A 25,372-nucleotide genomic window follows, 5' to 3' on the forward strand; every position below is an offset into this window, starting at 1 on the left:
TTCTTAGGAAGTGCAAATCTTACTGTCTTTGTTTTTGCTATCTTAAAAGACTTCATTCATTTCTAATGAAAAATTAATTCTGAATGCTTCAGACATCTCATCAAACTCAGATGTCTATTCAAAAGAAAGATCAGTTCCCAGCAGCACTCCCAGACCAGCAAGGTGACCCTTGCAGCAGGTCCCATGTGTATGAGGTGCCTGTGCAGGGCACCCAGGCAGCCAAGTCTGAGCAGCAGCCTCCCCGCTCCAGTGAGAGCCCTTGTTTGGGGAGGAAGCCCACGGGCCGGGCCACGTTCCCCACCTCAGCTCCAGGGGCTGCTGGAAGTACGTGGGACTTTCAGTGCAGCAGTTAGTTCTGAAGCCTCCAGTTAGCTCTGGATAACTAGCCAGCTGAGGCACTTACAGGACACTGCACATAGCTGGAGCAGCGTGCAGCTTGACACACACCTATTTACCCTGACTCTCAGCATGGAAGACAGAACTACTTATAGGCATACATAAAAATGATTAGCCATTTGAAAATGCATACATAACAACCTCAAATTTCACCTTCTACCCTGGAAGCGGCAGCATGCTAACAAAAACTACCATGGAGGATTATTTCCTCTACCTTCTTATCCTATGTAACAGTAGCACTTGATTAAATTTCTACATCAAAATCCAAGAAAACAAACAGGATGGTGATGCTACAGCTGATAAATGCTCTAGTTCCTGCTCAGATCCTTCAGAAAGATTCCTGTGAGGGCCAGACTCTACACCATGTACTGTATTCCCTGTTTCATTCTGGTCAATAAAGATAAACATGCAAATCGCCATGACATGTAAAAGGGAATGATCCAGGCTCTAAGTTGGGAAATCAAGTTAAATATTTTATGAAAAGATTAACTGAAAGGCATCTATACATTACAGAGGCTATATATAAGCAATCAGACGCATTTAAATGCTAGCTTTAAGGATGAAATCCTTGCTTTCAATTTTAGCATTTAAATAAAGGAAAATCTGAAAAACTCAGGAAACTACTTTTTTTTTCTTTTTCAAAATTCTCCTTTCAGACAATCCAAAACTTAAATATTAAGTGAAACCTTAATCACATTTTTATGTTGATACTCATTTCTTTGCCACTTCTCATTTTTTCTTATTCTTTAGTGAAAAACAGGTATGAAGTGATGGAGAACTGAAGAGGTCCAGAAGAATGAAGAAGAGGTCCTAGAAATACAAAATTTTGAGTAATTCTTTCTTAAGTAATAATAAAAAAAGGGCAAAGTCGTTGAAGAGAATTACATTTAAATTCGGAATAGGGAAAAAACAGAGATTTTTGTTTGCAACTATCATTTTTCACCAGTTTGTGAAGGAATGGGGAAATCAAGGCCACAGATCTATTTTAATCTTTCTAGATGAGTTACATTTTTTAGATGCAATCAATACCTTTTACAGAGTAAAAAATACTAAGAAATAGAAACAAAACTACAATGATCAAAGGTCACAGTAGAACTTAAGTAGAAACATTTTAAGAAACTGAGGGTGTTTCGTGATACTTTGCAGAAAGAAAGGCACATTACTAATCCAATTTCTTAGCTTCATAACTGCTTCAGAGCAAAGACAAAGATACATAAAGACTAAGCAACACTGTAATTTATCCCTCAAAGAGTTTTACCAGTCTTGCAACGCAAGACTGCATTATACCTGCCACACCTCAGCATGATTTTCTCATCTGTTTTTCAAGGGGAAAAACACCTAAACTTCATATTTCTGTTGCTAGAAGCCTCTTGTAAGGACAAGGAAGAGCTGCAGACACAGCAGAATCATTTGTTGCAAAGACAGGGAAAGTGTTTAAACTTCAGAATTAATTTCTAAACGTTCTCCCTCATGTGAAGAGACATATCTCTTCAGTTACTACTACACTTTGTTATTTGACAATTTTATCTGCCCAAATCAATTCTAAACCAAAGTATTTTTTTCTTTTCAACCAGCAAGTTAGACCAAATAGCTAAGGCAGAAAGCACTAAATATAATAAACATTATGCATGCTCAAAGCAGGATGATGCAAGGCAGATTTATACTTCTCTGATCTTCAAGTAGATCAGGAAAAATACAATTAACACTGAATTTCAGTGATGAAAGAGGTCTTGCTCAGTCTCTTTCTCCAGAATTTCTTACCTATGCAGAAATACTTCATTCTATTTAGGACATTTAAGGGAGTTCAACAACCAGCAGTCAAATAGCAGCAAAATGTTTTAATAGACTATAAGTTAACAGAAGTATTAAATGGAATCTAGATCAGAAACAAAATATATTTCAGTATTACCAGCATTTGGCAGCAAAATATTAACACCTGTTTGCTTTAGAAAATCTTTTTTTTTCTAAATGAAGCACCTGAGAATTATGAAGGTATCTTCCATAAAACAAACCAAACAAACAAAAAAAAGACCAAGTTTTTCATTCCTCTTTGCACATATGGAAAAGACAGGTGCATCTTAATAGTATGAATCCAATTTAACAGTCAGGATGCTGTTCTATAATGATGGTGCTATTGTTATTTTAGTGAGAAACGTTAATTCATGGCATGTATCTACTGTAAATACCCAATCGACTCATAAATCTTATCTTAAAATGTATTTATTTTATATGAATATAGAAATTGTATGACTATATACTGCTTTTTTTTTTTTCCTCTTTGGTTTGCTAAAATAGTTTAGAACAGACTCAGTCAGCTTGACCAGTCTGGATGGTAAACATTGCAGATAATATGGCTGAGATTTTTATCATCTCTATTCTTCTTTATACTGATTCTCTAAAATGCATAAAAGTCTATTTTCAAAGAAAAGCTTGCAAAAACATTTTTACAGAGATTTTTAGAGGAAAGATGGTTTAATAAGGTGATTGCAGAGCTTGGGCTTTAGCAGTAGAGATTTTGCATTTAAACAAAAAAAAAAAAAAAACCCACCAACTGACTAAAACCAGCCTACCAACTAAAGCAGATCAAATATCGGCAAATACTTTGCGGCCACAATTCTTGTTTTGAAGAGCAGCCAACAAAGAGCCATTCTTCTCCTTTCCCCGCAGGGAAGCGGAGATCTCAGTGAACATAATCTTCGAGACGCAGCGAAACAGGATTTCCCCCGCAGCGGTGGACAGCGCTAGATCCCCGGCCGAGGGGCGCATGGAAGGGCCAGGCCGCGCTCCCCGCAGCCAGGGCCGCCGCGCTGCCCCCTGCTGCCCGCGGGCCGGCCCTGCAGGCCGCCCTGCAGGCCGCCCAGAGCCGCGCGAGGCCCGGGCCGGGCCCGCCGCACGGAGGGGGCGCAGCGGCCGCAGCTCCGGAAGCCCGTCCGGGGCTCCCATGAGCGCGGAGCGCTTGCAGCGTCGCGCGCCCTCGGGGCGGCCAGGCCGCGGGCCGCCCTTCCCTCTTTATTTTTCTCTTTTGAATGGAGGAGGGCAGCGCATCCCAGTGAGGAAGGCGCCGCCCGTGTGCCGGGGCGAGGGAGGGCGAGCATCACGCCCAGGCGCAGCCGGGAGCGGGGGGCAGCGATGGGGCCGCAGCTCGGCCCCTCCGCGCCTCCTGGCAGCCGCAGCCACAGCCCTCGGTCCACTCGCCTCGCGCTGTGCAGAGGCTCTCCCTGGACAGCGCGGCTCGCACACCGATCTGCCCAACAACGAATAGCAATTCGGTTTTTAACCACTCAGGCTGTTACCAAGTCCACAACATGCTGGTGGTTCTTTTTTTTTTTTTTTTCTCCTTTTTTTGGAAACCCTAGTCAAGGGCTTAACCTCACTCTTGCAGAAATACTCTCTCTCAAAAGAAAAAAAATATCAGCAGTTCCATTCCTTTCACACATAAATCCGAACACAGCGCTTACAGTTAATGGAAGTGGGGGTGAAATACATACATAACAAAGCCACTACTCATAGAAGATTTATGGGTAAAAAGTTTTTAAAAGGTTTTTAAAAGGTTAATTTCAGTGTTCGAAATCTTCATCTCTGATGGAGATATTAAATGTTTACTCTGTAAAAACACAGGTCAATAATATCTTTGGGATCAGTTCTCAAAAAAAGAAAAAAATGCACAGTTAACTAACTTGATTTAAAAATCAAAAATACATATTTTGCATTAATATTAGGGTCAAAAATGCAGAGCATTACAATGTGTCATTCTTGTGTGTATACAGTTTTATTAAGAATAAATAAAACATCATTTCTAACATCACTGAAGAAAAACAATTAAAATTTAGGTGCAATTTTAGATATATTTCAATGATGTATTTTTTTCAAGACCACAGACATTACAAATTTCAAATTTCCTATCAAGAAAGAACTAGGCTCAAATACATAGCACAAAAATAGATTGTTGTTACTAAATATTTTATGATATTGGTAAATGATCCATCTAGCATAAATTTAATTTTACTCGCTATCCAGCTTTTCATGCATTATTGAAGTTTGGATTGCAGAGGAATAATAGTAAAAACATTTGTAAAATGAATCTGACAACAGAACTTGCACAATTTATTTACCCTGGTAACACACTGATGTGCATCTTTCCAATCCCACCTTACTGAATGCACCAAAATGATTTAATTAAAAATAAGGAAATAGCAAAAACATGCTTATACTTAAAACACTGAAGTGTGCAAATAATCTATAAAACAACTGACCTGTTCAAATGGCTGTTTTTCCAATCCATGCACTGCTTTTATTAATTAGGAACCAAAACAGATTGATCATCATTTTATAACATTTGACATATTCACTGTCTTCCTAGTTCGTGCAGAATCTTCTTAAATTTCCCAGGACTGTGTTTTATTGCTGCTACCATATGCTTTATTGTTCAGCGACAAGAGCTTCACTCGGCACAAAGACTCATTACCTACTGCTTGCTGAGCGGCTTCAGACTCTCTGAGGCTGCCTGTGTGATCACATGGGAGTTTTGTCTGAGAAAGCCAGGCATGCCACTGATTTCACTGTCTATGGATATTTTTATCAGCTGAGGTCTACTGTGAGGAAGGAATAACAAATTCTGAAGCTTCTTGAGCTCATTAAAGAGGCAGAAATAATGGAAACCCCTCTCAACTATTTCTTCCCTTCCCATTGTAACAAGGTTCAGGTAGAAATTCAAAAGAGTTAAAAGGTATTTTTTTTCCATGAGGGGAGTGGCAAAAATCTCGCATTGTCTGCATTGCTCCACACAGAGCACACACTGAAATTAATATTCTAAAGAGGTAATATTTTGCCAACACGCTAAGTCTGCCCAGCATCTATCCTTTATGAATAAGGTAGAGCTTCTGAATGAAAAATTACTCCTAAAAAGCAACCCTTTGATTTAAAACAGTCTCATGAGTCAAGAGCATCTTTGTAAATCTTCTATAATCTTTAGTCATAAAATTAATCTTACTGATTTTGGTGAGACTACTCAGGTGAATTAGAAGTGATCATTTGAGTAAGGATTATCCCAAATCTAAATGATAAATTGTACAGTAAAGTCTGATCTCTTTTTGATAAGTCTATTTTTTTATTTGTACAAATTATAAATTCAGATATTTTATAGGTGTTAAAAATAATATTTAAATAGCAGCATATGTTGGTGGAAATGAAAGATTACATTCACAATTATGAAAGCACTTACATAAAATGATAAATATTTAATGACTGGTTCACTGATACATTATCAGTATCAGTGATTCATTTCAGAAAATTTGGAGATAGCCTAACTTCTACTTCAGAGAGAATTCACAGAATATTCTATTTAAAATTCTAATGTTGAGCTAGAGATAACTGAATATCTTTTTTACCCTAAAAACTGGTACCTAACAAGTAATTATCTGTAATATTAAGATTGCAAAGATGCACTATGGAATAGTGAAATATCTCTGGAATGATTCATAGCATTCTGAGAATATGATTTGGCAAAAAGTAGTTTACTCATTAAAATTCCACAAATGAAATACGTACTACTCATTCTTTTAACATCTATCATTAGAATTACTGACAGCTTGTTGCTCTTTGTTGGCTTTATTCCTGCTCTACGGAATTCAGTGCAAGTTGTGCCACTGATTTGCATGGAAGAAGGAGCAAGCATGATGAACACTGACATTCATGTGCCTTGCTGTGTCGTCATGCAAATCAATGACAAAGCTTTCAGCTTCTTTGTTGTTCCCAGCCTCTCGCTCATCACGTCTTAAGGTTTTATCAGAACTGTTGATAAGCAATCTCTATAATTAAATGTAACAGCTAAGATAGTAAAGGATGTTGAACAATCCACTAAATCCACTGATGATCCTCCTTTAACCTTTGAATTTAATTTAACCTTTCTTTTCTTAACACAACAACAAAAAAATCATGATTGGAAATGTATTCACTTTAACATGCCACCATTTTTATGTACACCAAGCCGTGGTCTCAGCACCTCTTAAGCAGGCAACACTGCTGCATATACATTAACAAGCAGCTCTGAGAGCAGCCAGGATGGGTTGCTAGCGAACAGCTGCTTTAGCTACAGCTCTGCATATTTTTTCCCCTGGCAATAGCACCGGTGACGTCACGAGGCCAGTGTGGAAAGACATAAACAAAAGGCAGGCGGGCAGCTTTGCTGCAGTAGCGCGGAGAAGGAGAGGGAGGAGAGGAGCACACCAAATGCTTGACAGATGGGAAGAACCAAAGTTGATAAGGAAAAGAGCATTATTATCACATTTCCTGGGTGTCACTACAGAGGCTTTTTTAAATCTGAAAAGGATGATAGTGCAGAATGTATTCAGGAATATGACCGGTGAGCAGGCAAGTGTTTTTTTCAGGGAGACACAACAACAAGCAACCTTAATGCCGTACAACAGAACAGCCTCAGTCAATCGGCTGTTCAATGTTGGAAAAAAATCTCTAGTCTTCCACAGGAGAATTTAAGGTTTCCCAATTGCAATTTGACATTTTTGGAAGCTAAGTATATTCCATCCCACAGGCTGTTCTTGCAGGTCTACTAAATAGGAGGAAGGCTTTAAAAGAATCATGTGAGCAACACATGCCCAACCAGAAAGCGCAGTTTTACTCCCACGAGAGAAGCTAGAGATCACCCAAGAATTCACAGCTATGAGCAGCCATGCACATGTTAGTACCCTCACCATTCCAGAGTACAAGCAGCTCCAAATGAACTCATACTTTCATACCCTTTTCATATTGATGCATCTAGTATTCATCCCTCAGGAATTTTCCTGTCACAGAAAAGGCTATGCAGGAGAGTCCAAAATTGCCTCTCAAGAGGGAAAATAACATACGCTCGCTTAGCAGTCCCATCCATCCAGAGAGTCTCCCATGGGAGCCAAGAGCAAGCAAGGATTCCTTTCTCTAACATAAGGGTTTTTTTTGTGAATATGAATGTAAACAGAATTGAGAACCTGCTGGAAAATTGTAAATAAGGGCAAACTGTCAGATCCTGTGCCTGTTTTTATAGGAAAAGACAGTTCATAGGAACATCTTTGTGCTTTGGCATTTCACAGAAGCTATAGCAAAAGGGGATTGTTAAGCAAGTCTGGATACTGAATCACTTCCTTTGTTATAAAGGTATTTATTATAAACACATGACTAACGTCTCCTTTGGTCTGCTCTATATGCACTTCCCTATGCATAATTTTTTACACCGATTATATACACCAGAATCTTGCAGGGAATTCAGAAAACAGCCATATGCCACATATCAGAATGCCAGCTGACTCTGAGATTTGAACTTCAGATCATTTCCATCTTATAACCTCTAATTTCTTGTTAGATATTTAATCTGATCTGTCATTCAGTATCTTCTCTCAAAGTTGAATGATTGAGATATGAATCAAAGTAACTGTTGGCACAATACAGTTCAACTTCATTAAACATAAGGAAGCAGTTTGCATTCCATGCCTTGTTATTCTAAAAGGCCAGATCCTGGACTCCCCAGTAAAAGGCAACAGTACCAGTTTCTTTGAGTGCATCAGAAATGCCACAGTTTCTACAGAACTGTTTAAAAGACAGTGTAACTCAAACTCTCTATTGCAGTCTAAGATCAGAAGCCCAGGATTTATGAAATAAGCCCAGTGGACCTGCTCCGCACTACAACTCCAAGCAGTATCCTGGTTAGAAGGCTGCAGCTAGTATCCTATGAGCTATAGCAGCAGTGTACATACTTTATGATTTCTCTCTAGACATAATCAAATTGATTTAGCCTCTTCACCCTTTCCCTAAATATCTGGCTTTCTCTGGATACCTCACAGTCACGCAGTACCATATTAACCACTCAGCTCAAAATACTTTGGTTTGATGTATTTTACTAGCCTAAGAACAACAACATATTTTCTTGAATGATACAATATGGAAAACTTATTTCCTAAAGGACATTTCCAACAAACAAGTACAATCATAGTTGTAAGTGAAGTCAAATGTGAGAAAACAGACAAAATCTATTTGAAAGGTAAGAAGATACCTTCAGCTCCACACATTGAGGGAGAAAGCAGATTCTGATTGAAGGGCAGGCTCCTAAGAACCTCTTCTGACTTCTGGAATATTAGCAATCTCCTCTTAAGACATCATGCAGTGATCCCCATCATGTCAATCTTTGTAAGACTGCCTAGGCTGCCCTTCACTCTTACTCTGGGACCATATTTTGGCATGTTTGCCATGCAGTATTAGCCTAAAGGACAGTCTATAGAGTTACCCTTCCAATTTTTAACAAGTTTCTTTGACCAAAAACAACTTCAAAAGATATGATGCAAAGCAGCCACAGTGCAAGACTGATTTCTATTTACACATCCTAAGCAGTCCAACACCATCATAGCATTGTCCAGGTGATTTTTAACATCTCAGCTCTCGAAAACAACCTTTCTATCAAGAATATATTCTTGCTATATCTTAAAGTACCTGAAATTTTCTAAGATAAAACAAACTTTTAATGCACTTCCTCATCAGGGCAAGATTTCAGAGGAAAGTGCACTTCGTTTCAGAAAATAACTAGATGTACTTGAATAGTACTACGTATTAGAAAGGTTCCTGGACTCAAACAAAAATACTCTGTAGTGAACATGCAGGCTTCCTCTCTCATTGAGAGCTTTCCTCAAAACTGCTGGTTGACTACCAAAACCAAAGAGCGTATTAACACTGTGGCAGGCTCTGAGAGATGTGGCAAAAGAATCTCTTAACTACTGTTACATTATGATGTGATGAAGTGAATTATCAAATTATCAGTTTTGCAAGTTTTGCTGTAATACTTAATACAGCCATGGCTGGCCTTATACAAGGTCGAGAACACCAGTACAACAGTTTCTCGAGAGTTTGCTGTTCTGAGAACATGCTGAAGTCTGTAAATTCCTTTGCAGAAGTGGTAATCAAAAGCTTGTTTTACCTCAAAGCGGTATCTAAAATGCATTGAGACTGAATAAAGATACCTTCAGTCTATTTTTAAAGCCCAAAAGTCCTTCAAGATTTTAGTATTTCATATATCTTCATCAATTCTTAAAAATACTTTCCACCACCCACCAGCTACAGACCTTAATGTTCCAATTAGTGTTTTCCTCAAAGTATTAAAGTAACTATGTTCACCTTGTAGACTGAAGTACAAATCCAACGGTTGAATATGTCAGGTTAGTCTTCAAATTTCACATTTTCACCATTTTAAGTTGTATTTGTGCATTTTCAATGGAAATGAGTTCCTATTTTATCATTATTCCACATCTTTTCCAGTGCATAGTTACAACATATCAAACTTCCGCCAAGGCTTATATGCAAATATTTTGAATACAATTCACCAATTTATAGCTCAGAAAAACACTAAGACTATAGGAAGTTGCATCACTAGATGTTTTCCGATGTTACAGGGAAGAAGTGATTATTTGGTATAATTTTTGTAATCCTCACAATAAATGTATCAATGAATTGATTTGCCAACCAAGTGTGTCCCTTTGGTCTTACATCTTGATATACTGTGGATAGTCCTGTGTCTGTCAAAACAGTAGCATGGAGACCCTGGTTATTTCTGCCAAAAAGAAGATAGAGATAATACTAGTCATGTCAGACAATTAGAAAGAGTCTGGACAACTTGCTTGTTTCGACCTTCCAGGTTGCAGAAGTGGTATCACCTGACAGCACCAGCCATCACGTACTGTTAGCTGTCTTTTACCACGTCAAAAGCACCAAGCTAAGAGGAACTAATCAGTTTTGTGATTGAAAAGAATGAAGTCAAGGTCCTCTGTGATCTCTTTTGATCTCTTCAGGCAGGCAGATTTCAATGACCCTGCTGGTGTGTTCACATAGCTATTCTCATTCTGCAGTAACTCCACTGTCAGTAATGACTACATAAGTCACCATGTCAAAGGAAAGTAGATGCAGGACTCAAAAAACAAAAATGTTTTCCAGGGCCAACTGTTCTATTATTTCAGAGCAATGACATTCTCATTGCCCAGGATATCTTGGATAGAGAGACAGGAGCAACCTCTTTTAAATGCCGAAGATATATTTCATGTCACTTACAATGGCAGTAAGTTCACAGCCATGGATTGTGTATCCTGCAGTTTTACTATTTGTAGTTCTTAAAAGGATTCCTAAAAAATTGTCATATTTAGCTTTTCACATACTTACCATAGCCTACTGGTATTTATTTAGTGCTGGTCTCATTATTTTGCTGAAGTTGCAAATACCTAAAAGTTCTATTCGTAAGCATGAACAGAGAGCACTGGTAACACTGATAACTGCTAGTCCTTTCATGAAATTTGTTGTGTAAAGCAGTAATACAGGCAGTTTGCAGAGGAAAGTATGGCAGTAAAAAAGGGGTCTGAACCAGCTGAAGGAGATGCAAAGAGATATATGAGCTGGTCAAAGCAACCATCTTTAAAGTAGCATTAGTTGTATAGGAGAACACAAAAATACTTGAGATGGGAAACACTAAAAACTAGATATTTTTATTCTCTCAGAAGAATTGAAGGGTCCAACCGAAGAGATCACGCGTAGAAGGAATCTTTAAGACTTGAGAATAGCGAAGAAGGTGAGGAATAAACTTTTATTTAGATTCAGTGGCTAAGTTGCAGGCAAGGTACATAAATTGTCTAGAATAGTCGAGAAATCAACAACAAAGGTAGAAGGCTCAAACAACTTGGTTTTGGCCGCAAGCCTTCAGATCAACATATTAAACACATAAGATGTTCAGTTAACTGTCTTGCAGGAGATGCACAAGACAAATTACTTGGTGAAAAGTGAAGTTCAAAAAGAATACACCTGCCAGTTACCACAAACATCATAACATGTGTGAGCCTGTGTGTGTGCACAAAAGAGATTAGCCAGTAGAGACAGAGAGGTAAAGATGGATGGCTGAGAGGCAAGCAAACTATCTTTTGAAAAATAGAGTGGCAATTAGCCAAAGGCAAGAGCAAGACAAAGCACAGGCAACACAACATATCAAAGGGTGGGCTATGGCAAACTATTGAAGATGAGGCTGAAATAAATACTTTCTAGACCTCAAAGTAAACATCTAATGCGTGCAGTCATAAAACATGTTATATGGGTCATAAGTAACTGAATGACAAAGTAACTGCGTGAGAAAAATCAGAAGTAACAGGGATTGCCAGTCTGTGCTAAGAATACTATTCTATTCACTCCCTCTCCCCAAAGTTTGCTTGTATCCAAACCCTCCTGCAAAGAGACAAAAATCATAAAATGCAATATGCTCTGAGCAGAAATTGTGTGACGGTTAATTGTGTGACGGCTTCATTAAAATAAATAAATAAAAAAGTCAGAGCAACTGCTGAAAGCATAAAAAATAAGTGACCTCAAATCACTGTGGACAGGCATAAAAACACCTAAAATCTGAAGTACAAAACAGGCCCAGGGCCTGAATCAAATCTGATCTTAACCAAATCTCAAGTAAAAATTCCTGCCTATTCACAAATCTGGCAGTTTGATAGATATAAACAAGGTACCAGGTGACTTTACTAAACAAACTGTCTTTTTCCAAAGTCCAGGCCTCTTCAGAAACCAAGAACAAAAATTCAAAGGCCTTTGTGTACATTAACTATCAAATGGACTGTAAGGCAATTTTTACTAGACTTAAGTAGACTTAGACGTAATCAAAGAAAACCCCAAAATATAAACTGATAAGAGAAATATTGCAAAGAACCAGCCAAACAATAGCAGCACATTTTTTTTTCACTATACAGCTTCTAATACATCTATCTTATAAAACTGAGAACCTGTGAACCCAATTAGCATTGGCTTGGCAGCAAAGACTGAAATCAATTTCCAAGAAGAGTTAAAGCCCTGAAAGCCATTTCTAATGCAGAATTCTATGATTTTGGGCAGTTTAACTACTCTGGATGTAGCTTCTCCATAAAAAGTCAAATAACCTCTTACTGTTACTTATCTCATAATTTTGCTCTTAGTGAATCAGAAGTATACTGCAAGTTTCAAGATGTCAAGAAAGCTTACTGAACAAGACAAAATAGTTAACAGGAATAAAATAGATGAATAATTATTTTGCACTATTGTTATTCAAAAAAAGGGGGGGAAGGGAAGAGCAAGTGACAGTGATAAATGTGGAAGTTTACACTTGACATGAACTTCATAATTTTACTTACATTTAAGTGATAGAAATAGAGGGAAATATATATTTTTTTCTGATAAAAGTGATATCCTACCAACTGAAGTTACAAATAAATCCTTCAGATAAGAAACATCTAAAATATTTTAGTGTACACAAGCTTAAAAAACATTTTTTTTTTTCTTCTCTAAAATGAATTCTACTAATTGCTCCAGTCATGGAAATATATTCTGTGCGAAAGGGTAATGAGAGCTACTTGTCAAACTGGTCATGTCATTCTTTCACTGCACAATCCAAACAGGATAACCCAAACCATTCCCAGCATGCTCAGCATCAGCCTTCAGAAGGGACCAGGCACAAGCCCTCCTGACCTTTCTTGCTAGTTTCTTCTGACCTTCCTGACCTCATTAGACTGCTAGGTAGGGAAGCCTAAGCAAGGAAATAAAGGAGCTGTTGGGCACTCTTGATGGATTAGAAATAGCAAGAATGTGTCTACAGCTTACTAAACTGGGCTGCTGAATTACAGTGCTTTTCAAACAGTCAAAGTGACAATAGGGATGATGAAGAAAACGAGGTAGGGAGAAACATTGTTAAAATATTTAAGCACAAATAATGTGCATTTTTGAAACTGTTCATCTTTCAGCATTTATTCAGATGTAATTTGGTTGGAATTTTAGGGTCTTATTTGAGTGAGTTCATATACTAAAGAACAACAGTCCCTACAGTTTCTTTTCTGTTGAGTATGGCAATAACTAAAGCACCTTCCTGAAAGAGGGCTCTAATCTCTCCTGACAGACTTAGTTAATGAATTCCACAAATACCCAAAGGAAGAGAAGACAACAGCCTTGCATACAGGTCTCCCAAGGCCCCAGTTGAACCACTACATCATATTATGAACAAAATCTCTATCCTCACAGACAAAAGAGCAGAGAGGAGAGAGAAGAGAAATTGCTTTTTCTTCAAAATATATTCACATCATCTCCAATGGGTTTACTGAGGATGTTTAAAGTGGTTCCCATCTGAAATAGATGTTTTATGCATTTTTATAGCTTTTTTAATAGTTACTTTAATAATTTAATATTTTTTAACTACAGAAATATTCAGAAGATGTAACAGTAGATGATCAGTGGTTCTTTGGTTATGTCATACTGCCCTAAATATGTCCACATGAAACAGTCCTGTATGGACAGAAAAGTACTACACTGGGACTCGCTCATTTATAAAAAGCCATGTTGAACGTCTATATTCACAAACATAACAGATGTGTTAACCTGCAATCCATATAGCCCATAAATAAGCCCAAAATAAGAGTTATGCAGACTTAAATTTTCCAATTTCAGCAAGACAAGCAATATTTAAAAATAGCTACAATTATACAGGTGTTGAAAGATACATTCTGTATTGTCATTTTGGGCAAAAGATAAAAAATGAAATAAGTTCAAATCTACTATACAGTGATAGTAGAAAGTGTTGCCTTTTTTTTTTTTTTCTCCTGTATCTGAGACATTATTATGGACACAATACCTAAGAGAAGATGCTATCATCATTTTTGCTATGTATCAAATATTTTCAATCATTTTGTGAAGTTATTAAAACACTGTAATGATTATATATACTTCACTCTGCGTTTCAGTACTTGAAACACTACTTGGAAAACAGACTAACAAACAAACAAAAAAAAAATCCCAAAAAACCCCATACCACCCATCACATTATAAAAATTAAAACACAGGCTTTCAAAGTACCTCTTCAGACAGTTTACAAGCACAGGCAACAACCTAGGAACATTTTTCCTGTACAAACCCAAACACACTGCAAGTTACTGATGTAAACCAATTTTCCAATAGTATTTAGTGTAAATTGTTAAAATTTTAATCTTAAAGTTACAGCTGGAAAATGGAATGTTTTCACCAATATAATTCTAAAACCATTAATAAATATCCTTGTAACTTAAAGTTTAACATGATGCCTTTCACCATCAGGCAGTACAAAATTGAAATCTGGGCCATAACTGTATGGATATAAGCACACGAAAAACTGCTACTGTACTACTGACCTTGTGATCTCAAAGAACGCCAGTTTTTCTCGGGAGATTTTTAGACCTCAGAAATCATGTTTTCAGTCTGTAGACATTTCCTTAATCTGTCCTTAAAAAAATGAAATTCACATCTCATTACTGTTAAAATGAAACCAAGGAACATTTAGAATTTATGTCAAAGCATTAGTGATGCCTTATGCACACACACAGGTGAAATAATTTGTTTGCACTGAGACAAATGTTTGCATTGAGACCAATATGAGGAAAAAAATCTGAAAACAACTGGTGAGTTATTTCACCAAATTATGTAATATAAAACCAATTATAATTATTACTTCTGTAAGATGAAATATGTTGTAGGGAGCAGATCTGCCTTTTTATTTGAAGTAGATATATAATCACTGGTACACCAGTTTGGTTTCCAGTATGCTGCAGTACTTTTGTTCTGACACAACAAGAAGTCTGAAAACCTAGAAGGCATCTTTTGCAGAACATGACATAAGTTTGTAACAGCAAGGACAATTAAACATTAATCTTGTTTACCAAGGCAGGTGGCAGACTTGCCATCTGTTTAAGTCCTTAAAGCAAGGTTTGGTATTTTTCTAACAGACATCCTTGAAAAAGACATTTGGTCCATACTGCAAACTTGTGCACATGGCTATATAGGGCTATGGGAGAAGGAAGGAGCAGCACAAGCCAGGAATAGCTTGGGCTTCAGAATTACAGAAATTGACTCGCATCACTTTCCATTCTGACCCATAATACATGTGGTCCTGCATCTGAGTAACCTCTTAGTATCTTGGTTCTGTATTTCAACTCAACTTGTGAAGGACCAGAAAGAATACTCATTACAACACTTCTGAATGCAGAATCTGGCTTCTGTGATTTGACTGATCATTTTTCATCTTCTACCGTGGTACTAAAAACTGATCACAGCTGGAAACAGTTGTACTATTTCATTCTTAGAAGTAGTATAGAGATACTTCAAAGGTGCCTGGAAGGTATTTCATACTCAAGGCTGGTTTATAATGATGTGGTTGGTAAAAGGTTAGGTCCAGAGCGACTTCTGGCAAATTTTGTATCCTCCTTCAGCCCAGGGTATGTTCTGTTAGCTGTGATTCTCTGGGCATACAATGCATCACAACTTCTCTGTCTTTACTATGATCTCAAGGGTCAGTGATGTGATGAACGATAAATACTATTCTCTACTGAAAGCCCAATTAAGATATTTTCAGGATCAAAATAACTTGAGAAAACCAACATTTTCATGATACAGGAAGTTTAGGTGATAGCTGAAGCCTGTATTATAGCAGCAGATCAGATCAACTTCTGGAGCACCTAGAAATGGCCATTTTACACAAGGTATTTATTATTTCTTGCTGATACTGCTGCTGCTGTGTAGGCAAGACATACACACTACTCATTTTCTAGGGCAGAAAACAAAGGCAACAAAAAAACACAACTTTTGAAGTACACAAATGGGTCAATAGTCCCAAAGTGATTCAGTAGCTGATCTAGTAATACGTGGCTCAAGGGATGCAAAATAGCATTCTGAGCAGCATGGATAGCACAGAATAGCTTATAGGAACTACAAAACAGTAATAAGGGCTGCAAAATATGCACAAGTGTTGAGCAGAAATGGGAAAAACGGGAATAAGCAGGAGATGATTTCAATAAAAACTGCCAAATATGTATGGCACTGCACATATGAAAAGTTTGTCTACGTGTGCTGCCAGTGAAACAGAGAAGCAGATACTGGTACTTACTAATCTGTGCATTCCCACCACAGTTGCAGATAGTCCCACCAAATGACATGTCGGACTTGACTGCTATTGGAGGCTTTTTAACTGACGAGTAGATGGTACCTCGCAAGGTAGCTAGGGAATATATGTTTGCATTCCCTCAGTATTTGTATTCTAGCTTTTATCTATCTTGAAACCCTCTGAAACTCTTATTAGCACTACTAAGTACATTAAACAATTCAAAGTACAAAGTTTTACCTAAACACCAACAAAAAAAACCAAAAATTACTACATTTAAATTCTTTTTATGAGAATCGGTTTTCATAAAACTTTCTAAAAACCTCGATATGGCTCATTTGTAAACTATAGCTTTAGACAAATCAGAACAGTTAATGACTTCCTTAGACACATGTTCTAGCTCAACATTTATCTTCTTGCTGATCTTGTTTTATCGCTTATATTGTGGAATACATATCTAAAATGTCAAGTAAAGCTCATGCATGACATTTCAAATGTCATACACTACTCTCTCTTCTGGCTGCTTCCTTCTTCAACAATCTCTAAAGTTTGAGTAACTTTATTCATGTCAGTCTATTAACTGGAAATGTTAGCCAAATATGTAACTTTGCATGAATTGGCCTTCCACTGCAAGCCACTAATAAAGCCAGAATTTCTGTTAACTTTAAATAACAAAGTAACATGGGAATGATATCTCTGCTTCAAGATTTGTATCAATTTCACACTAATCACTCAAAACTAAAAATTGAGTAAAAGAAAGAGCAAAAGATGAAAAACAGTAGCAAAAATAAAATAAATGTATCTCATTAGAAAAAAAAAATGAGGAAGTTTATCACTTTTTGGTAAAATGTAGGTCATTTACTGTTTCCATAGCAACCACTGCTGAACTATGGCTCTACAGATGACCATCACCTATAGCTGCTTTCTTTGATAATAAGCGACTGCACGTACAGCTGTTACTCAGTTAAAATACACGAGAGATTTCTCTTCAAACATAGCACTTGCTTTAATATTTTCTAAGTTCCCTAATATCCTTGAACAGATAAACTAGCTGTTCAGTTGGAAAAACATAAAAGCTGATTTTCAGTACTAAAAATCTACTACTTTACTGCACCTCAAGCCTGGAGCCTCAAATACAATCAGAAATTGTAAACAAGCAAAATACTTAGAGAGCAATTCACTAAACGTGACTAATACAAAAAGCTCAAAAAAACTCACTCATATTGCCTTAAATTATCTTTGATAAGCACCTAGCCAGTTCCATGATGGCATATGCAGTACACTCATTACAAATGGGAGTTTATAGGTCGGTGTATTATCTTGCGCACAAATACACAGTGAAAACCAGTAATACAAAAAGCCTGGCATCATGGGTACCAACAGCTAAAGCCTCATCTGGAAGGCAATAGTAGAATCTGCAGTCAATCTAATGGTGAAATCCACTTTTTCAACACCATTACTCTGAAGCATGTAATTGAAGATGCATTCATTAAAGACACATAATTCTTCACATTACAAAAACACCCTAACAGCTGGGATAATGCTTTAGAAAAGGACAGGTCAGTGTCCTTGAAGACTGTTGTGTGGTTTTCCTCTTTCCAAAGAGTCATTTTATTATGAGAATTCAGACTGAACCAGCTGAATCAACTACCCAGCTACTTGTTAACTGATATTGTGAAAATCTTGAATTAAAAGTTTTGAGGTCTGGACTCTATCCAGTATATACCTCAGTGTGGTTAGTGCTAGAAATACTTTGCACTATGGTAGAACCAGTGCTTATACAAACAAAACACTGAAGAGGTGTTCAAAACACTGAAGTTGATAAGTTCGGTGAACAGAAGAATGACAATAGTGATGATTAGCAATGAGAGTGTTTCTGATTTAAAATAAACCAAAACCCACGAATCGATCAAAAAGCAAGCTCAGAATCTACTACAATTACTAGCATTCCATATTTTCCTAAAATTAACTGACTAAAATCTTGGCATCTGGTAACTTCAGCAGTTCAGCAGACAAAAAAGACACTTTAAGATGCCATTTCCAGAAGTTCAAATCACTAAGTCAAAGAATGTGGCCTTGAACAACAGTACTGCTAATGACAAACTGGGTCAGAAACTGTTTTCTTATATTCCAGTCGGTTTCATATAAGAGGAATAGTAATATTTTGCATTTTTAACACCTCTATTCAAAAGCAAGTGTATTTGTGAGAAAGAAAGAATGTTTCCCAAGTTTCTATGAAGCGAGCACAGCTCTTAGAGCTCTACCTTGCAGTTTGTTTCTCTTGCTGTATAACTTGTATACTACGAATCGCAATGTTACACAATTTTACTACACCTATTTCTACTGACTCATAAAGGTTTCTGTAGGAAAGTTCGAAAATGACACCTAAAAATAAGGAATTAACTAGGTAAGGACCATCTATATTCCTATTTCCCTAGCCTAGAGAATGCATTCCTTGAACTTACATAGTCAGTGTGTGGCAGAACTAAGGATAGAAGTCAAAACTCTTGTCTTTCAGTCTTCTGTGTTTTTTCATTGCATTGTTATATCTGAGGTATATCTAAGATATATCTGCATTCTTATATCTAAGATATATCTCAGATATAACAATATATATAGTACATCCCCAAAACATTTTTTTTTTTAATTTCTTATTGCTTTCATTCATGTCTTTATTTTCGTATCTGTGTAACCCTGTCACCACACTTGTGCAACACATGCAGGGGAATCCACCTCCTTAATTTACCACAGCTCTGGCACTCTAAGGTCCTTGAGGATATGGGTATGATGATCTTGTTTGTTTAAAATGGTCAGTGTAAGAAGCCAGTAATGGTGAACATTTGCACATTACAAGTTTATTGCATCATCTCATATTCAGTAGATAATAGTAAAATAATGAGCAGATAATCAACAAAAAGTTAACTCTCTCTCCTACAGTGACACACTGTAATTGCAGGACTACCTAATTTTACACAAATAAAATGCTTATTCCAACTTAAAGCACTTATTTCAAGGAAGACTGACTACAGAAAAAGGAAAAAACAAAAAACACACCACCAACAAAAAACCACACCCCCACAGCTGAAAACAGGGAAGGGAAAATTGCTCACTTTGTAAAAAGTCACATGGAATCTACATGATGGTCTAAATCCACAAATTATGAGACTGGCTGTGTAAAGATCTTAAAAGATCTGCTGAACAAACCTACCTTCCAATATAAGAAAATATTTATAAAAACTACATTTTGTTTAGAACTTAGTTTCTCAAATATTTAACTAAACAGCGCAAATATCCCCAAAGCTGCCAAAATATGTATTTAAAGAAGTAACGATTTCCCTCTCCATTGCCTAATTTCCTTTAACATCATAATATAGCAGTATAATCATACTCTGCTTTCCATCAAGGATTATATTCTTGAGGATTACAATGGCTAGCAACTCAGTGGACAGCAAAGCAGTATTTTCCTACAAGAGTTAACCTAACAGTGCAGTGTTGCATGCAGCAGGTTAAGAAATACCCACAGTTTAAATACACAGGGACAGCATACCTGGCACGGAGAACGTAGAGAAAGGATTACGAGGACTGTCAGCGGCCAACTCCAACTCTACTCACTATCTAAATCCCACTATCTATATCAAATCAATTTCAATAAAACTCAGCACTTCATCTGAGAACAAACATCAACAAAAGCCTTTTGGCATGAGCATTTTAGCTACCTCTTTCTGTCTTGTTCTCAGATATCCATCACTTACCAATATCAATCAGGGCAACGACATATTAAAAAAAAAAAAAAAAAAAAAAAAAAAAAGGGAGTGATGCTTGCAGGCAAAGCATGGTATTAAATTGCTGACAGTGGAATTCCAAAACAACAAATGGAAAGTAACAGATAAACGGAATGCCAATGTACATCTACATTACTTAAGATGACAATATTTTGTTTACAAGAGTGAAGTATGTTTTGTTAATACGTTTGTGATTTTAATGGCCGAGGGTCTTCTTCCACATTGCCCTTAATGAAAGAAATGCTCTCCTTGAATTTAAGGATTGCTAGATGTAAAGAACACAACCTTCTTAACTTTTCTTGAAGTGTCACTTCTATCAAAATGTCTACAGGAAATCTTACTAATAATGCACATCAGCTTACCGATACATTGAAAACATTTAATTCAAAAATGGAAAAAATAACTATTGGGACATAGTCTGTCTTAGGGGACATATCCGGACAACTATTGGGACATAGTCTTTCCAATTTCTATATTACAGAATGGGCACTGTATCTCTGCTGGTTTTTTCCTACTGCTAAACTGATTGTTTCAGAGAGCAAAGAACAACAACGCAGTGTTCAGGAAAGAGAAAACACTATTAGCTCATCTATTCAGCCATGATATACAATGAAAATAATTTCAAAGCTTAGAATAATTAACCATTGATTAAAAACATCAATTCCAACCTGACTTTAAGTTTACACAGCAGCAGAATGGAAACAGTTTATTAACTACCTTTAAAGACTGGTACTAAAAAACTGTAATCCAGCGGAAAATGCAGAGTATATATTAAACATATGCAACAAGAAAGTTAACACTAGACAGGAAAAGAGGATATTGTAAGTCTTTCTGAAACTCACTTCATAATAGCACATAAAGATTATCCAAAAGAAGCTGCTGAAAGGTCACTGAGATCCTTGGTAGGAATGAAAACTACTGTTAGCAGCCTTGAGAAAAAAAGCACGAATAAAAATTTTCAGAGGACCACAAACATATTAGTTTGAAGTTTTAAAATAGTAAAAGAAAATCCATTTTCCTTCTTGTCAAAATCTAGGATTTTCTCGCTGGAGCAATTATGATGATATCACATCCTCCACAGCCTTCACTATCTGTCCAGGTACTCATCCTGCATCCGAAATGTTATCCAAATACTGTCACAGTGTTTTTTTATGTCTGAAGCAGGACAGCTACTTTTAGCACCCAGGACATTTAAGTGCTTACCTTTAGAAGCAAGTTTTAAATTTTTAATCTTATTTTCCTAATGGAGGAAGTCTTCACTAAAAGAAAAACAATTTACTTTTCTAACTTTGTGTTTTCTCCAGAAAAGGCTGCTGGAAAAATTAGCTTAAAGTTAGCTCAATTAAAGTTAGTTGAAAAACAAGATTTTAAGAAAGGTTTATAAAGACTGTGGATTAAGTTACTGCCTCTTTATCAATGAAAATCACAGCCAGTATGATTTTATTTAAATTGTATATACATGTCCACAGGAAAGAGAAAAGAAGCTACACATGCTATTCATGCAAATTATTCCCAAGAGCTCATAAAGTTCATACAACTATTCATATTATTTTGTGTATTATAATTACACCTGAAATGCATCTGCTATGTGAAGCCTCAAAATTATGGCTTATATTTCATCTGGTATACTTCAATTGCTAAACTGCTTTTTATTTTGCACCACAATCAAGGACAAAATGTTACCATCCTATTTATTTTAGCAAAACTCTCAGAAAAGAATGGTTCAGAAAATCTCATTTCATACATCATGCTGCCCTTTTTCTGATCTATGGATTTCATATCTGCCTGCAAATAATGGTTCCAAACCTGCACTCAGAACATACTACTGAATAGGGACTAATACTCATAAACATTTCTAGCACAAGGGGCTTTCCTTTAGCTAACAGAGACCAAAACCAGAAATATTACAGAATCCCAACCAACATTTTCCAGTAATTTTCTAATATTATGAGATATTTTGAAATATGCTACATATACATGAATATAGTGAAAGAGGATGAGTCACTTTAAGAATGTGTAAACTGCTGGAGCATTCAATTCTTTTGATCTTGATAGGCTGGTTCATTCTCATTTTGTTCTTTAGCTCTCCCTCTTTCCAGTTATAAGACAGCTAATCTGTAGCCCCGTCTCTAAACTGACATATTCACCAAGTGAAATCTCTTACTGTCATTTGTTCATACTAACAAAAAAAGAAGAATCAAAATATCTGGTGCTCTCTGCTCTTCACTGTGCTACCTTAGTTTGACCACTCTCTCTGTTCTCTTATATCCCAGCAGTTACTTCCTTAAACTTCTTTCTGTAGACTCTTACCTGATGAAATTCCATCTTTAGTTCCCAACTATCATTTTGCTGATGAACTGCAAATTACCAGCCTCAGAAAACAGCCTGCTGTATTGCTTAGAGCTTTTTAAGCCAGAAAGTTATTCAGCAATTTTAGTAAGGTTTATCATGTGAACTTTCTGAAAAAAAAAAAAAAAAAAAAAAAAGAAAAAAAAAGTATATGTGGAGTCCATCACAAGCAGGAATCCATATTTAAACAGCATCTTGGCTGTGCTCACTCCTTTGATGGAAAAATACTGTATCGCATAAAAAATACAACCTTTTAATATCAGTTACTCTTAACAAATCTAAAATCATGGTTACCATAGAAACTGTAAAAGCTGAGAAGTCAGTCATGACATAAAAATGAGATAAAGAAAAATAATTCCTGGTGCAGGTTTTCATCCTGGAAATGTTGCATTGAATTTAACCACAGAATCAACTAGTTGCCCGATTCCTACATAATCTACTTCAAAAAAAAAAAAAAAAAAAAAAAAAAAAGTAATAGTGTGCATCCCCCTCTTTCAAGCAAGCAGGCCCAGCTCCATGTCAAACACTACACAAAGTAAAATTCCGTACTGCACAAAGTAAAATTCTGTTCTTGGCTAACAATGGCTACAACAGCTTCTCAGTCTCCATCTTCTAGGGCCAAAGTAGAGACCATGCTCCACAGACAAATTCTTCCAGTCTTGTACTGGCAGTAACTACCCAACTGGAGTAGCTTACTCTGGTCATTTGCCCTTAAGCAGAAACCATCCTGCTGAAAGGAAATAAACACAAATATTTAAAAAATATATGTAAACATATAAATATAGGATATTCAGACCCAGTGTACACCATCAGGGAAATCTAACCTAATATAATACCACTGTAATAATTTAACTGATTTGAGTATGTACAAAATTTAATTTTGAAAAAAAATGCTACCACTAGAGAAGAAATATACGCACTAATGTAAAATGCTCAGCATTAATAATTAACAGCAGTCTTAATCTATGTGCAATTTACGATATACTGCTATAATATTACTATCACAAAGAATCACAAAGACAGGGATTACTAGAGCTCATGGCATAAGAGTGTTATTTAAGTTGCTGTTATTTGTTTCTGCCATCCCTTGGAGATAAACTAAATCAGCACAGGTATCAACAAGAGAAAAATTAATACTAATTGTTTGAGATTCTTCTGAAGAGCCATGTGGCCTTGTGCACACAGCAGGAGTTTTGAGTTCAGGGAACATGCACACAGAATAACCACACCATGGCATGAAGTGGACTGAGGAGGAGGAGGAATTCGACAGTCAGATAAGGTCAAACACATCTACTGTTACTGTGTGTATAACATATATGCTAGGGAAGATATACTTGTCTCCAATAGTCAGACATATTTTGCCTTGTATTCAAATATTGATCTCCCACAGATAATATCTGTATTTTCTGAATATTTTACTGACTTCCATTCGTACATCTAGAGATCATAGCCCGTTAATAAATTTTAATATCTAGGTTTTGAAGAAATTGACAAGTAACTGAAAATAGAAATTATAGCTAACTGGGTTCTTAAAACAGGAATCTGGGATAGTTACTACTAGTATTTATCTGAGAACAGCAGAGCAGAGCTCTAGCACAAAATACACAACGATATTTCAGAACCCATAAGAAGGAAAAACAAAACAAAACAACCTTTTCCAAGTAAAAGTGTTGCAGTAACCACTCAAGTTAACTCATTCTTGCCAGAAAATAGTACATTTCTGCAAACGATGAGTACCAGCAAAATCAGAGAAATTAAACTGTTTTAGTATCATATCTTTATAAAGGAATCACAAAAGTTTCCTTAGAGTCACAAAGAGAAGTCAGAAGTTTCCAAGCTAGTTTACACAAACCACTGCATTTTCCTGGACTACAGGTCTGATTCTTCATCATCTTATGTAAACACAACTTTTAAGAGGTAGTTGTGGCTTCTATTCTGAGAGTGTGCTAAATTGTACAACTACAGAAAGCCATGCTGCTTAGATTCAATCTCTCTGTTATCTCTTCTTCACAAAAACACAAAATTTACTTGCTTTGTGAATTATCAAGTCTGTTATAGCAGTTAGGGTTTTTAGGGGGGTTTTGTTGTTGTTGTTTTTCTTCTTCACAAAAATCTTACAAAGTAGGTCCTCAGAACTGCATTAAGTACTGCCATTGCCTACAGAAATATGAGCAAATAAATTGCAGCTTTGTCAAGAATGAAACAAGGAAAATGAACACACACATCATAAAAATGTAAAACTAATGAAAGCAAGAAAAATAAATGTATCTGCATTATGCCCTGAAGCCTATTCACTAGATTGAAGCACTGGCAGACTGCCAAGTAGAACAAATTACAGATACTGAAAAGCCCATTGCAAAACTAGGGAGTTAAAGTTCAGGAGCGAAAAACAATAGCCTCAGACGCAATGAGAACAGGGTAATGAGTAGGGGGAGGTAGGTGGGAAGAAGTCTTTGCATCTACCTTCATTTCAAATAATTCCCAATCTCATTGGCATTTTAAGCTATGGAAGAAGCCTACTGAATTTTCAAAAGCCCTCAGCACCAGCTCCTCTCTGCTCCCAGAGAGGTCAGGCACAAATCCCAGGAGCACATATGGTGTACATACATTGCAGGGAAAGGGGACAGGCAGCTACCAGAGCTGGCAGATACTTGAGCCGGCAAACTGATGAAGCAAATCAATGCTCCTTACAGGCTATTTTAAAAAAACAAACAAACACTTTTTTTTTTTTTTTTTTTTTTTAAACACACAGTTTGAAGTAAGCAACTATACTTCAGTGGTGATTTACAAATTGCCTCAGCCTAGGTTTGTAAGACAAGCAACTTAAAATAGAGTGATATTCTTTTAGCAGGTACATATTTTCAGGTACATACAATTCTCAGAAAAAGTTCAGGTCAGTTATTGTTATGAT

General features: G+C 36.6%; 1 protein-coding gene across 4 annotated transcripts in view; it reads right to left on the bottom strand.

The window, feature by feature from the left end:
• The window catches only part of CSRNP3 (cysteine and serine rich nuclear protein 3), a 63,322-nt gene that overhangs the window by 25,415 nt on the left and 12,535 nt on the right, over window positions 1–25,372 (bottom strand). Inside the window, exon 2 of one of the 4 annotated variants that reach the window (XM_026050203.1) lies at window positions 14,589–14,679. The exons of 1 other annotated variant lie outside the window; for it this stretch is intronic. The gene's annotated coding sequence lies outside the window, so the exon portion shown is untranslated. Of the gene's footprint in view, window positions 1–4,649; window positions 4,825–14,588; window positions 14,680–25,372 lie in introns of those variants that run through there. 2 more of the 4 variants (XM_026050271.1, XM_026050335.1) reach the window with 2 other exon arrangements.

This window comes from Nothoprocta perdicaria, unplaced genomic scaffold, assembly GCF_003342845.1.
Source record: "Nothoprocta perdicaria isolate Ctin4 unplaced genomic scaffold, notPer1 scaffold_0, whole genome shotgun sequence".
Lineage (NCBI taxonomy): Eukaryota > Metazoa > Chordata > Aves > Tinamiformes > Tinamidae > Nothoprocta > Nothoprocta perdicaria.